Genomic DNA, 16,467 nt, shown 5'->3' on the forward strand with positions numbered 1-16,467 from the left:
GGCAGGGACACCTTCCATGGTCACAGGCTGCTCCAAGCCCTGTCTAACCTGGCCTTGAACACTTCCATGGATAGGGCAGCCACAGCTTCTCTGGGCAACCTGTGCCAGGGCCTCACCATCCTCACAGTAAAATATTCCTGATATCTAACCTGAATTTCCCCTCTTTCAACTTGTACCCATTACTCCTTGTCTTGACACTGCAGTTCCTCTCCAACTTCCATGTAGGCCCTTTCAGATGCTGGAAGGCATTTCAAAAATATACTGGAATGTATTATTGATAATATATTAACTGAAATTATGGTTGTGCAACCGTTTACTCCCTTCAAAGTACTCACAGCTAAAAGGGATTGCAGCACCAGGCCCTGTACAACAACCTATTCAGAATTTTTAAAATTTGAACAAAGCAATCTTTGTTAAGCAAAATCCTGAGATTATCCCTTGTTTATTTGAAGAGCCTGTTAAACAGCCAGACAATTCAAGGAGCAAACAGAGCAGAGTTATCTTAAAATGTTGGTTGGCACACAAATCTGAGAACTGAGGTGAGGAGAACAGCCAAGCAATCTATTTCAGCCTCGGAATCTATTTCAAATTATCTGCACAGCTTCTCACCGTCCAGCCTGAGTTTAATCTCTCCACGAACAGCACTGTTAAATATGATCATTCCTGTTTCTGGCGACAAAGGCTGCTGGCACTGCTGTGTTGCCTGCGTGCCTTGCTTTATCTAGGAAAGTGTAGCTGAGTATTGCTTTACTCACCCTAAACCAAACAAAAGTCCTAGTCAGGGACAGCACCTCATTAAGTGAAGCAAAATGCAGACAAAGCCCTTGCTGCCTTCCCTGAGGAAAATACAGAACCAGAAATGTTTTCTAAGTTATATTATGTAGCTGACCACAGAAAGTAATTAAATACAAATTTCTGCTTAGAATGCGATTTTTGTTTGGGGTGGGTTTGGAAGACATTTAAAGGCCCATAAGCATGTGGAACCTATTCAGTGGGATTGTCAGGGCAACCTAGGCAGCTAACACCCATTGTGAGAGCTCTTACCTATGGCTTTTGAAATTCCAGCAGGCATTTCTGTGTCCTTGGGCAACTTGAGAAACGAAATAGTTTCCAAAACACAGTCAACTGTTTCACTGCCCATTCCACTTTCATGTGGGGCAGAATGGAAAGATCTCCCGACAGTGTTACAACAAATTCATTAAGAGCCAAGCAAAGATGGTTTGGTCTGAGTTCTACTTCCAATTGCTCTGTGTTAGAGATTTTTCACAGCGGTGGGAGCAGCTCACAAAGCAGTCCTCACAGCTAAAAGCATTGCAAACTCAGACATTTCTTATCAAATTAATGCTTAGCTTTTATTTCTGACAAAATAATCTTTTGAGGAGTATTACTGTGAACCTAAGATTTGCAATTTCTGGAGGCTTTAGCTATCAAACAGAAATTTTTCTCATCTTAATGGAAAAATTTAATATCTAGAGAGTTGGTTTTGTTTTTCCTTTTTTACATATAACTGTCATTTCTAAAATGACACAGACTCACAGTATGAACAACAATGGACATATTGACTTGTGAGGGCAGATCTCAGCTGATTTCACTGGAGTTTAAAAGAAAATAAAGCAAGACTGCTTGTGTAGGCTATCAGTGGGGTTATTGAGGCCAAGTAGTCTTGGGTTTAGTTTCTTTTTGAAAAGCTCAACTAGTAACTGGGGTGGTAAAAATGCATCTGTGCAAACAAATCTGTTGTGTTGTGAAGCACTTGAGCAACTTAATTTGGTTGTATCTTTATTGGAAAGACAGAATGAGTGAGTATAGAGTGTTCTTTTAACACATTTGTCACTGAAGTTACAAGCTCTAGTAGCGAAGTATTTCCAGAAACGTACTATGTTGAAAGGATCATTCAACAGTATAGGTAGAAAATTCAGCTCAGAGCAAGTTTTGAAACCACTTCTATTCAAAGAATGCTTTGAGCTTCCAAAAAAGCTGTTATTTTCATAAAATGTCACAGTTGAGTGGCAAGAGAAGAGGGGGCAACATTTCTCATTACAGTACAAAACAGCAGAAGAGGACATGAGAAGCTCATCTAGTCCTGCCATCCTGAGACTGGCTCAGCTCACAAACACCTACTGGTCTATGGGGCTTCAGAACATCCTCAGCCACTTTGCTGCAGCCCTTGCTCTCTTTGCCCATAGAAAGAATTTCTTAACATCCAGCTTAGATATTGCAGCACTTTCTAAGCCCCCTGAAATTTGGCTGGCTAAGATCTTTTCCCTCTGGCTGAAAGATTCAGGCTTCTGTGATTTCCCCAGTTTTAGAGCTGTTGAGGCTGAGCCTATAGCATAACTTATCCCTTTCATACAGATGCTTTTTGCTCTCTTTCTCTCTCCATAGTTTTCAGCTCCCAAGGTACAGCTCTTCACTTTGAATCCTCTGTTAGTAACAGCATCTTAATATTTTACCTTAGGCAAGAATTATCCTACTTTGTTCCTACCTTAGTAGATTTGGCACTTTATCTGCCTTTTAGACCAGGTGTGAAAAGCTTTGCTGGGCTATTAAAAAGAAAAAAAAAAAAGAAAACAAAAAGACCCTTACCACCCTACCCTGCTTTTTTGCAGGCCTGAAAAAAGATTTTATAATCAAACACCCTAAATAAATACTAACAAGGAGGCCAGTAACCTGCCCAAAGATAAGACTAGAATCTCTCAGGAAGGACACAGGCCCCCATCCCTTTAGCCTGTGTCTCCACCCGAAGAGGCTGCTCAGCCCCCTCCTCCAGGGGTCCCCTGATAGCCCTCTCCCAGTGGCTTTATCCCCTGCAGCTGTGTGCCTTCTCAGCTGCTTTCTTGCTAATGCCTATGTTAACCCTTTCTTTGCCTGAGGAAGCTTGCAAATTCCATCACAAATCCTTTAGTCCTTCCCCAGCCTGCACGCCCTTTATGAATTTATGATTTTATGAATTTGCAGATTGCTGTTGAGTTTCCCTCCTATCCCACGCTCCTGTTGAGGTTGTGGACTTCTGATTTGTTCAGTGATGCTTTAGACCTTTGTTTATTCTCCTGGCTCTGTTCTGGATGCTCTCTGGGCACTTTGCATCTCTGCTGGAGAATAAGGCCCAGCACCAGTCCTGGTGCTCCTGCTGAGGCTGGACCAGAGCAGGATTACTTCTCATGTCTTGCAAGCCATAGTCCTGTTTGCACAGCTTAGTGCAGTGTTTGCCTTTTTCACAATGGCTTGACACTGTTAACTCCTAATCAGCTTGTGATCTATTATATCCCCTGGATCTTTTTCTGCATGAGGGAAACAGTATTTTAGCAGTTTTATTCCAGTCAGCCACATGAGAAGAAAATGACTGAAGTAGTGTGAGTGAGATTATCTGCTTTGGGCCTCAATGCCAGGATTGTTTACTGGTTTCCAATTAGTGACATGTGTACACCCTGTTAAGGGAGTTGCACAAGGGCTGCTAATGCCTTCCTTTGGCCTTCAGAGCATTTATTACTAGCAGGGACTAGTACCTAATAGTTATTTGGGCCAATTTCCCTGTGTACTCAAGACTTCAAATGCCCAGCTGAAATTACAGGCCTAATTGCTCTTACAATTTAGACATATTGAGTTTGGGTAACTTCACTGAAAAATGCTGCTGCTCCTTAGAGAAGAAACGTTGTGTGATACATTTCTTTCTCTGAAACATTAGCTGTGCTTAGAAAGGATGTTGCTTGTTTCTTCTTTCTTCTTTTCAAATGAGTCAACCTGAAGAAGCCAGTGGTTGTTTTGATGAGGCAGTAAATACCACAAATATTCTGTTAGCTGCAGTACTGGACTTGGGTAGCTTTGTGGGTGAAGTAGAAAGATCCCATTCATTTCAGTACCAGCCCACACCTCCAAACATACACTCTCCTTGACCACCAGTCATCCCACCCTTTGTGCTTCCACGTCCTGCCCTCAGACTGCTGGGCCACAGCAGTGAGATGTTCTGCAGGTTCCCTGTTCTGCTCAAGCCATTCTCCTCCCTGCTCCAGCTCAGGCTGGTGAGTGCACCTTTATATTTAGTATGATTTTGTGGCATTGAGACTGCAGGAAATGAGGTAGTGACAAGTGAGAGGCACTTCCAAAGAACTGAAGCAGATTAGTGCAGGTTTTTCTTGGCCAAAGGCTTTAATATTTGAGCAACATTATGCAAAGTTAGACTTTCATTTGGTAATCTTTTCCTAAAGGAATGGTTCTAAATAATGCAGTATTTTTAAAGTAGAGTAAGAGAAGCAAATTTACTTTTTAGCTTGTGAAATCTCCTGGAGGATCCAGTGATAGGCATGTGATTATGGTCTTACCACCTCAGTTAATATAGTTTGGGTTTGCTATTAACAAACCAATGTGAAACTCAGTAAAGTAATAAAAGCATTTTCCTTACATACCCAAAAAATCTTTATAAGTAAGTTATTTGGAGGGAAAAGGTTCTTATTTACAAAAGATAGCAAGATTCAGATAATGGGAAGAGATAAAGGGTAGCCTTGAATTTCCATTTTCCTGTGTGCCACCACTGATAACCCTGGAGAATCAATGCTTCTACTTGAAGAAGAGCAAACCTTTCGCCTTTCCAGTGTTCAGTTTAGGTCCTTTGTTTTTCAAAAGCATGCCTCTGATCTTCTTGATGACTGAACTCTTAAACACTTGAAAAATCAAGTTATTCTGAAGAGCTGAGGAAAGTGGGTGGAAGTATCTATTTCCCAAAGATTCCCTGGTAAGTTCATACTAACCACAGACAGAATTTTGTTGAACTTCTGTACCTTTGGGAGCTTAAACTTCTTTGTATTTAAGTACAGGAAGCATCTGACATTTTAAGATGGGAAAGTGCTTAAAGAAATAAATCATATCCCTCCAAAGGAATGTATACATAACAGGAACTGGGATTTGTATAATATAAGAGATCCACAGACAATGTATTGGATGCAGATCTTTATATGACACACAGGAAGAGAAATGAGTAACATTTTGAATTATGAATTAGCCAAAGGCATCTAAAGAAAAGATACAAGAATTGTATAGCTCTAGAGAATACAGCAACATTTACTTAATATGTCTTCATTGAAAACAGAATTCAGTAGGTTCTTTAAATCTTTATATTGCCCCATAAAACACATTTTATCATGTCTTATTATATATTTTAATATCTCCTTTAAATGTTAACCTGCTCTGAAAAGTGGATCTTAAATTACAGTTTATTGTGACTAATTCAGTTTCAGTTTTGTTTAATTTTCAAGCCAAGGCTGTTCTGCATTTTCCTGTAAATGTCAGTTCCTCACACTCACCCTGAGTTATGAAATTAGAAGTTTTCAGGTTCATACATCTTCAGTAATACAGATTTAACAGCTTCATTGAAGCTAATAATAGTGCTGATAATACAAAGGGCAGTAAGAGAGCAGCTCACTCCCTTACAGCTGTACTGCCTGTGTGTTGCAAAAGAGTAGCAAAGATGCAATTCTTGTCAGAAAATTGACCAGATGTGAGCAGAGCAGAGACAGGAAACTCTTCCCTTTCCATGAAAAACTGTTACTCTGTCTTTTTATTCCTTCTTTGCTGAATGTAACCTTTCTCAAGGCCAGGAGAGCCTTTGAACAGCCTGAGAAATGTGGTGCTAACCTGAGGACGTGCAGCTCTCTGAGGAAAGGAGCTGATGAGCTGTGCACATGGTATCTGTGATGGTTTGTGATTCTCTTATCCAGCAGTGCCCATGGTATCTGTGATGGTTTGTGATTGCCTTATCCAGCAGTGCCCATGGTATCTGGGATGGTTTGTGATTCCTTATCCAGCAGTGCCATGGTATCTGGATGGTTGTGATTCTCTTATCCAGCAGTGCCCATGGTATCTGGGATGGTTTGTGATTCTCTTACCCAGCAGTGCCCATGGTATCTGGGATGGTTTGTGATTCTCTTATCCAGCAGTGCCCATGGTATCTGTGATGGTTTGTGATTCTCTTATCCAGCAGTGCCCATGGTATCTGTGATGGTTTGTGATTGCCTTATCCAGCAGTGCCCATGGTATCTGGGATGGTTTGTGATTCTCTTATCCAGCAGTGCCCATGGTATCTGTGATGGTTTGTGATTGCCCTATCCAGCAGTGCCCATGGTATCTGGGATGGTTTGTGATTCTCTTACCCAGCAGTGCCCATGGTATCTGGGATGGTTTGTGATTCTCTTATCCAGCAGTGCCCATGGTATCTGTGATGGTTTGTGATTCTCTTACCCAGCAGTGCCCATGGTATCTGGGATGGTTTGTGATTCTCTTATCCAGCAGTGCCCATGGTATCTGTGATGGTTTGTGATTCTCTTATCCAGCAGTGCCCATGGTATCTAGGATGGTTTGTGATTCTCTTATCCAGCATGCCCATGGTATCTGTGATGGTTTGTGATTCTCTTATCCAGCAGTGCCCATGGTATCTGGGATGGTTTGTGATTCTCTTATCCAGCAGTGCCCATGGTATCTGTGATGGTTTGTGATTCTCTTATCCAGCAGTGCCCATGGTATCTGTGATGGTTTGTGATTCCTTATCCAGCAGTGCCCATGGTATCTGGGATGGTTTGTGATTCTCTTATCCAGCAGTGCCCATGGTATCTGTGATGGTTTGTGATTGCTCTTCTATCCAGCAGTGCCCATGGTATCTGGGATGGTTTGTGATTGCCTTATCCAGCAGTGCCCATGGTATCTGGGATGGTTTGTGATTGCCTTATCCAGCAGTGCCCATGGTATCTGTGATGGTTTGTGATTCTCTTATCCAGCAGTGCCCATGGTATCTGTGATGGTTTGTGATTCTCTTATCCAGCAGTGCCCATGGTATCTGTGATGGTTTGTGATTGCCTTATCCAGCAGTGCCCATGGTATCTGTGATGGTTTGTGATTCTCTTACCCAGCAGTGCCCATGGTATCTGGGATGGTTTGTGATTCTCTTACCCAGCAGTGCCCATGGTATCTGGGATGGTTTGTGATTCTCTTACCCAGCAGTGCCCATGGTATCTGGGATGGTTTGTGATTCTCTTACCAGCAGTGCCCATGGTATCTGGGATGGTTTGTGATTCTCTTACCCAGCAGTGCCCATGGTATCTGGGATGGTTTGTGATTCTCTTACCCAGCAGTGCCCATGGTATCTGGGATGGTTTGTGATTCTCTTATCCAGCATTGCCCACAGCTCCGGGGCGGTGGGAAGGGCAGGGACACAGCCTGGGGTGGCATCATCTGTCACATGGGTATTCAGTGGGGACATGCTGCTGTTGGAGCACTGGGCCCAGCTGGGGAAGGGTGGGGGACAGTGACTCCCCCAGGCCCTTGGGACTGTGTTGCTGGCTGGGGTCTCTGTACAAATCAGAAATGGGACAGCACTGCTGGGAACGTGCCTTGAGCCCTTTGTTTACCAGCATCAGCCTCATTCCATGGGTATGGCAGTGGGAAGATGCCAGCAGCTCACATCCCCAACCCCAGCAGCAGCCAAAGAACTGTGTGTTATAACTCACTTAAAAGCAATCACAGAAAGCAAAAGCACATTGTCAGTAGTTCCATCCAACCACTCCAAGCACAGGTACCTTTGGTTAAACAATGCTGGCTTATTTCAAATACAATACCTGCTTGTGAGCCTTAAACACAATGCACAGAGCTCCATTATTAAATTTAGAACTCCCTAATATCTCACCAGATAAACTTTTCTGCAGCTCAGGGAGTTATTCTAGACAAGTGTTAATATACAGACCATTGTTCTATTTGTCCTTACTTTTCTACTTCTTACATAATTTTTCTGCTGACCAATCTCATGGTTCCTGCTCAGCTCTAACCACAGTTCTACTGTCTTTGAGGCCTGCCTTTTGCAGTTTTTCCAAAAACCCTCTAATTTGAAGGATTCCTCCAGGACTGCTCATCTCTGCTTCTTCTCCCTGGGTTGAGGAGGAGCTGCAGCTTTGTGCAGCATTAGGGACTGATGGGGGCTGCCAGAAGTGGGACCTGGGAATGAAAGCAAAGGACTTGAGCAAATCTGTCTGTAAAGAGATCTTTTCAAAGGATCACAATAATTTTGTGTGAATACACTGACAATTGTGTCAAGTTTAGAGTTTTTTGAGGTAGGGTTATGACGTCTGTGACTTTACAGATAGAATTTGGCTATCAAAAATGTTTAGGAGCAGGTCTGTGGAGACTACATTGCCATGCTAGCAGGATATAAGAGGTGACAGTAAATTATTTCATTGTGTAGAGGCTCCCTGGTAATGTCATCCTGATGCCATTGGAGCCTGCAATAAACCACCAAGCACAAAAGACCCTGCATCTCCCTCCTTGTGACAAAATCCTTACTCATCTACTTCTTATTCTTTCCATAATGAACCCAACACTTAACTTCCATCTAAGCTTTCCCTTCCTAAATAAGGTACTATTTTTATTTTTTTTTTAACCACAAGACAAAGAAATTTAATTTCAGCAGCTGGGAAGTCAAGATCCTCATTCTGACTTCAAGTGAAAACAACTAAAAATATCTTTTTGCTAACATTGCTGCTTTTGCTCTGCCCAGTACTGTGCCTGTTGAGAGAGTTCAAGGACAGCCAAGTGTCCAGCTCCACTGAGAGCACTGGCCTAGAAGCAAACCCTGCAGGTATTTAAATCCTGGGATATCTCTATATGCAAATGGGAAGTTTCATTTTGTTTTAGAACCTCCAACTGTAGAAAGTTGTGTTGGTCAGTGTTCTCCTCTTGGGTTCTCAGATTATTTATGCAGCTGACAGCCCATGTGACTGTTGTGGTTATTGTGCACGTAAACTTGAACTTTGACATTTCATCCTGTTGCAGAGCCTTGGTATGTGCATTCCTTTATCTTCCCACCATCCCTGCAGTTGCTGTTCATTATTGTCAGTGCTTATTAGTTAGAAAAGTCCATTCCATTTTGTTTGGGCCAATTAACTGGTGGAGAGAGCAGCTCTTGGAGGGTCCCCACTAACTGTGTATCACCAGCTATCATCCACTGATTGATTAAATAAACCTGAGCTCTGCTGCACTTTTCAAAGAGGGAAATTCTTGTTTCTCAGTTGACCAACTTACAAAAACTCTTCAGACTTGTGAATATTTCACTCTTTTATGACAAAGGGAGAAACAGACATTGTGTAGCAAATTAAATGAGAGCTGTTGTAGTATTTATTGTCATAACTACTTTATATTCTTTTTCATGTGTTTAGGATAGTGTCTTCCTAAAAAAACAGAAAAGAAGAATACCAGGAGAGGAAACAGTCCTTGTGCTGCTTCAATATTGTGACCTGCAGCCTGTCTGAAAACATAACAAAGCCTTGATTGTGCAAGTGCCCAGCTGATCCAACAAGCAATGAATGAGTGAGCAATGGTCAACAAGGAGGAGTGGATATCACACAGGGCAATTCAAAAAGGTTGTAGTGCTGTGAAGTGAGAGAGGCATGAAATGAAATAGAACCAGAGATAAATAGATCATCAACCATGTGGGTTAGTTCTACTTTTTGTTTTTTCTTTTTTTTTTTCCTTGAAATGGTCCAGCATAGAGAAAAATGTGACTATAAATGGGAAAGAGCTATGTCTTCCAGTATGGAAGAAAAGAATCTCATTCTTTCAGCCTAAATGACTGATAATTTCAAACCAGAATCTGACCTAACTCTGAATGAGATCTCCAGGAATCTGTTTGTGTCACATGCCAATGTGCAAGACAGTGGTGTCAGGGAAGTACAGACTGTCAGATTTTCATGTTCATTCAAGCATTTGGTCCACATAAGGCCCAACCAGACATGTCAGCATGAGAGAGGATGAGAAAATCTGAGATGTTACAAGAAACCTCCTCCAGTTCTTCTTGGGAGCACAAGATTCAGCAGTAGGGAGGATTCCCTTTCCTTTAAAATTGACACTGCTCATTTTACTCTTGAATGGATTCAAGTCAGAATTCTGCATGAGAAAGGAGAAGATACATAAACAAATATATGACCAAGATAGCAGAATCCAGATTTCATACTTAGGTACTGCTTCAAGGACTTCTTTTAAAAGCATTAAAAAAAAAAAAAGGAGTTTGGGCAACCATGGCATCTTCTAAAAATATTTGAATCTATTCTGGCTTGATGGTGTTTCTGAGTAAAAGCACTTCCTGATTTACTAGTCCTTACTGTTAGTTTTGTTAGATCATTTCAGATCTCTTACCACACCTTCAGGCTTTCATGTTGTTTTTTTTTTGTCACTGATCTCGGGACAGTAAATTGGCAGAGTACCATGAATTTGTGTCAATGGATTTTCAGAACTCATCAACTAAATTCAGCAGCATAATATAGACAAATTATTTTCAGCAGCAAAGAACTGAGAGAGGACTTTGACAGAGAAACTCAGGGGAGCATCTCTGGTCAGATTTGTTGGCACCTAAATGAGAGTGTAATCTGACCTAATAAAGCCACGATAGTCGACACATGCTTTGAACCAAAGAAAAAGGAAATAAATTAGAGTCTCTTTCAGCAGAGTTTGCAAAACTGACAGTCTGAGCTTTGGGTTGCTTTTGAGGACTTTTCTTGCTTGTGGTGCTAAAAGGGAGGAGGTAAAGCAGGGCCCTTTATCCCCTGCAGATCCATCTGCCCTGCAAATACTCCTCAAAGCAGCACAAAGGACCCTGCTTGTGGAGCAGCACAGATCTCATTCCATCATCAGATCCATTGTTTTTCCTTAAGCAAATATGTAATAATGTCAGAATTTATGGATTGGTTACACAATCCCTGATCTGCTTTAACCAGAGCATTCTGTTCCTCCCAGAATGCTGCTGCCTGTGCAGACAGACAGACAGACAGACTGGGTACCTACACAGAGCTCTTTGCATTTTTTCTCTGTTAATGCTGCAATATTTGGTAAGACATCACTCATTTAGTGGGTGATTGAATTTAGGAAGGAATGAAAATGCTTATGCTGTTAATAACAACTGGACAAACCTTGCTACAAAAACTGTCATTGAATTTAGGGTGAAATTTGGCTTGTAAAAACTACTCCATGGACCAAATCTAACTCATGGGAGCTTGTCAGCTCTAAAAAAATCCCTGTCATCAGATCTGAGGTTGGTCTGGTCTCTGAAAAGACCTGCTGTTGAAAATTAAGTGTGAAATTTGAAAATTATTAAGTTGAATTATTTACCTTGCTACTTCATCAAGTCTGCAAAAATATTCTCTCTCCTTCTGGTAACCTAGCAATGAATCCCCAGTGCACAGTTATTTTTTCACAATTTGTAGGAGAGTTGCATTAAAATGCATGTCAGTGTCTGTTTCTTGACAGGCATGTAGCAAGCAGCACTGCAGAAATGTTTGTTTATCCTGGCAGGGGCTGGATTTGTTTAGTGTAACTTGCAGCACTTTTGTCCAAATTCTGAAGTAGAAAGGAAAATATATTCTTGTTTTGTGATCAGTGTTACAAATATTCTCTTTAGCTTTGTTTTTATTAAGAGAAGTGACTGCTAATGGATTTGGACTTGTGTCCTCTGCTGTCATATTCTCCCTCCATGTACTGGAAATTGTTGAATGCTTTTGAAAAACTGATTGCACAGGCTGAGCCTACAGGTTGCAGAGTGGAGACAGGCTGGAGGAGCTGAAGAAAATGAAAAATTAAGCCATCCAAGAGATATGCATCATGATTAATATCAGCTTCACCAGTGGCATAAATTATGTTTTCTAAAACAGGAAATTAATGTTTATTAAGTGGTAGAAATAAACAACTACTCCTCTTGAAGAGTCCTCAGACTAAATGCTGTTTTCTGAGTACTTCTTGGCAGACATTTGAAATACCTAGGTTATTGTGAAATGAAAAGAAAACACTAATGCTTGTGGATGAAAGGCACGGGACTATCCCCAAAACAACAATATGCTGAGGCCTCTTCAGAGGTTTTTGGGTTTGGCCTCAGCTTTATCCAGACTCAGGCATGCAAGCAGGAGTTACTGCCTGCACCCCAGAGGGGTCTCTGGGCTTAGGAACTAAATCCTCTGCCTGGGTCCCCAGTCCTGAGACAGCCTTGCAGTGTGGGATGGGAATGAGCTCTTTCTGAGCCATCTTTTGTTCTTTGTGTTACCTTTTTGATCCTCTCAATAGGCTGCTCGGGTCCAGACATCATTCCCTTCATTGCTTTTGAGTTTGATGTGCAAAGAGTAAAATGCAAATTCCTGTCTGCACAGGCTGGGTTGCTTAACAGTTCAAGGTGTTGGGAGTGGGGAAATGGTGAGAGAAAAGCACCAAAACCATAAAAACCATTGCTACCATGATGCTGTGGCCTGTGGCTTGATCCAAACCAAGCTGTGTGGTTTGGGAGACTGGTCCTTAATATCACAAAGCCTGGGCTTAGCACTATCCCAAAGCCTAGCTTTAATCTTTACTCCACCTTAGACCCCTTGGCCAAAAATATGCCTTGCTCAGCCTCCCCAGTTGATGTATCTCACCTGGCTGAGGGATTTAAATCAGGAGTTGTGTAGCCAGGAGTGCAGTGTTGCTCTGCAGCCAGCATGGAGAGGCAGGGATGGCCTGGGCTGGGCTGAGCCCCATCCTACAGAGGGGCTTTGCCCTGGGGGACAGGGCAGGACAGCACACCTGACCTCCCTGCTCAAAGGCTGGTGTTAGTCCAGTGCCCTACCCTGCTTCATACCTGGGAGATCAAAACAAAGGCCTTGAAGAGAAAGGGAAATGTATCATTTTATTAAAATAGGGAAATGTATTGTTTAATTAAAAAATAAACAATTATTACACCTCTGATTTGCCTCAAATGCTGAAGTGTTCTTGGGAAGTGAACCTCCCTGCCTGCAGTGCTCATCCCTGTTTGCACAGTGCTGTGCAGAGAGGGCCCATAGGTGTAACTCTAGGTACACCTACTGGTTTGGCCACATCACAAGTCTGGGCATCTCTTTTTCTGGACCTTTTTTTTTTTTTTTTCTTTTTAAATTTATTTTGCTGTTGCAATGAATTTTTTTTTATTATTCCCAAAGGTTTTTTTGTTTATCTGACAATTAAGTACCTGACAATAATTAAGTAGGTATCTGACAATAAAGTATCTCTCTTTCATGCCTACAGCAAAATCCATTGGTTTGGGTGGGAGCTGGTTGGGATCCCAATGCAAACATCCAGAGGAGGAAGCTGGATGTGAGTGCAGCAGGAGCTGCCAGTTCAGGGGGAGCTGTTTGTGTCAGAGCTGCCTGTGTGTGTCCAAGGCAGAGGGGCAGCCCTGCTCCCCACCCCCTCTCCCAACTCTTCTTTAGTGCTGCCTCACTCTTAAAAATGCAATCTTTAAATTAACACGGTTTCATCAGGATACTGCTGTCCTGCAGCTGGATTTCAGGCATGCCCTGACAGCAGCTTCTTTTAGGAAAGATTTCCTTATTTTTCTTTAAATGTCTGTTGTTTTCAGTTGCATTCCAAAGGCCAAAACTTTTCCCTTCGAAACAAAACAAGAAAAGCAAGATGTGATGTAGTGGTTTAGGCTTAGTAGGAATTGTGCTCGGATATTAAGGCCACAGAAGCAGGCAGGAATGAGCAGGAGGGTGCAATTATGGATGAGTGTATTTTCTTCACTGATTTTAATTTCATGAGAGCAAGTAACACGGTCCCCCCTCACCACACACAAAGGTTTCCCACTGTCCATTCAGCTGCTGAACCTCTCCCTGTTTTGTTACTCTGCTCACTCCTGTCTGTCCACTGGATTTACCTTACAAATTCTATTTATTTCCTATTGCTCCTGTATTCATTGTCTATTGTTCTCTCTGTGGCTTGTTTGAATTCTTAGACCACTCTCTTTCCCTCCTGCTTTGCCATGCATGCTATTTAGCTATGGCTTTGCCTTTCCAGAAAATACCCTGCTTCTCCTCCTTCCCCCTCCTCCTTCAAAGTTTCAGATTTCCCTTGCTGGCAGGCAGCGAGGGGCTGCACACCAGGCACCAGCCCTTGGATCTGCTCTGTAACCACAGGACCTGATTCCCCTCCTGCAAACTGAGTAGCGTGACAATAAATCAGCTGAGAGGGGGCTGCCTGGAAATTGCAAAACAGGGACACGTAGTGAAACCAACACATGGCTGGGCAGTGACCAGCACAGCTCCCAGGAGCTCCCAGTTCTCCCATGTATATTCCCTTGGGGACAGCAAGGCTGAGTGAGACCTTTCAACAGATTAGCTCTGCCACACTGTTTAAAGCAGCTTTGAATGTTCAGCTGAGATGTGCTTAACCCCAAATCCAGCATCTGAAAGTGCCCTTCCTGTGCCTTCCAGCAGGGTCCCAACTTGGCAGGGGGGTTTGTCCCTCATAATGTCAACACAGCCATGCTTTGAAGAAAATTTGAATCCAGACCTGAGCTTGAGCCCATCTGTAATCACGACTTGATTTTGCTTTCCTCAAATCTGTACTTTTGAGTCCTGAGGAAAATGAGTCATCTCTCCTTTAATAGGTTCTCCTCCTGCAGCCGCCTGCTCTTTAAAATCCTTAAAAGTCCTTTAAAATCGCTGCTGTTTGTGCCTGGGTTGGGAGCCGTGACAAGCAAATATTTAAGGTGAATTTAGAAGGAAGTGTCTGAAGTGACTGTGTAGAGTCTCATCTTTGAGTTGCTCCTTGAGGAAGGCAGTGGAGCTTTATTGGGGTTTGAGTGTTTGAATGTAGGGAGCTGCTTCCAGAACCTGTATCTCCAGTCCTGCCACATTAGGTCAGAGTAGTTACTCAGTGGCTTCTGTTTTCAGAGGAGTGTGAAGCCTTTGGTGCAGAAGATTTCTATTTCCATTCGACATTATACAATATTTTCCTCCCAAGATTTCAGTGAAGTTCTGCTCTTTCTGAATCGTAAATGAAAAAAAAAAAAAAATTACTGTTCAGAATGTTCTCTCTTGAAAAGATGTTTGCTTTTCACAGCTCAAACAGAAAACAGCTCAGTGCATCCAAAAGCTGCCTCACCCTTTGAGCGTGTTCCCAGATCTCAGCCAAGAGCACTACTATGGAATAGCTGTGAGTAGCCGGAAGAGCATTGTAGGGATTGAGATGCAAATGAGCAAACCAAGCAGCCCCCTTCGCTGCAGAGGTTCCCTATCTCCTGCTGCCCCTCACTTTTGAACTGGGGGAGGCTTAACCTGGGCTTTGCTCCCCAGCCACGATCCCTGGCTCTGCACCCACAGCCCTTGGCTCTGCAGCCACCAGCCCGGGCTTTGCTCACTTGTAAGGCTCAGCAGCTCGGGGAGGATGAAAACTGTGTCAGCATCAGGAGGGCGTGGAGGACAGGAGGGGCTTTCAAAGTCCCCATGTTGCCATTGCTTTTCTGGGTCCCGAGAACTAAATGCCACCGCTTTTTCTGAGTTAAAAGGAGGGGGAATAAAAGCCAGAGGTAGTAGCCACTGCAAAATAGCACACTCTGTTCCCTATCTTAAAAGTTCACAGTTTTCAGGCAGTTTCAAAAGTTCCAGAGAGTAATGTGAGCTGCCTGGGCACTTGTTTGTTTTATCAAATGCAGGGAGTTCGAATATTGCAAAGGAAATCAGATACAGTGGGTTGGGGGGCATGCAGGGGGTTGCACATATAAACACTCTGAGGAATAAAGCAATACGGTGTTTTCTCTGTATGCTTTTCTTTCCAGGGTGAGGGGAGGAAGCAAAACATTCTAACAAAACCTCCTTCTAAAGAAATAATCAAGGCACTGAGCTCTAAAGCCTGTATCACTGCACATGACTGGGAGAAAAAGGCATTTTGCATTATTGCATGTTGTCATCACTTTGCTCAGTGTTGTCCCTCCGTGCTAATTACATGTTTACATGCATTGCATCAGTGGGCAGAATTACTGTAATTATGTTAATACTTCATAATCAACAGAACACAGTACCTGTAATTTACCAAACAAAAAGGACATGAAAAGCTAAACCCGCAAATGGAAAGGGGTACATTGCAAAGGATTTAATCCTCAGTGCAGCAGCGGGCAGGAAGCCTTCAGAGCTGGAATATCCTGCTTCAGCCACTGGATGCTCTCAGAGGCACCAGGGCACTTTGCAAGGTGTTTTAACAGGTACTAAGGAGGCTAACGCCCCAAACTGTGAACGGGGGTGGAAATGTTTAATGCTCAGTCACGAACTGTCACCTAGCAAAATCAGTGCCCTTCATAAAGCTGCACGGCAGACTCTTGAAAGAGCAACAGGAGACTAAGAAACTCGCTGATCTGGAAATATTTCAACCCTCTCCTATCTGTGGATGTACAATATCAATCTCAACCCCCTCGTTGCTTCTTTGAAAGAAATTATGTGGCAGCTGGCATATCAGAGCACAGTATGTATGCAGCTGGATCATTTTCCTCCTACCCCCATCCGTGTTTTTTTTTTCCCCATTTATCTTGGCCCGGGTAGTTTGGGCTTTAGGCTGACTCACCCCCTGCACTTCCTTCACGTCCTGGAAGGCTTCTAAGGGTCTCTGTCACTAAGGGTTAAGTATCTGAAGTCAACAGCGGAATAACCCGGGACATTAAACAACACA

Source organism: Serinus canaria, chromosome 18 (assembly GCF_022539315.1).
Source record: "Serinus canaria isolate serCan28SL12 chromosome 18, serCan2020, whole genome shotgun sequence".
Classification (NCBI taxonomy): domain Eukaryota; kingdom Metazoa; phylum Chordata; class Aves; order Passeriformes; family Fringillidae; genus Serinus; species Serinus canaria.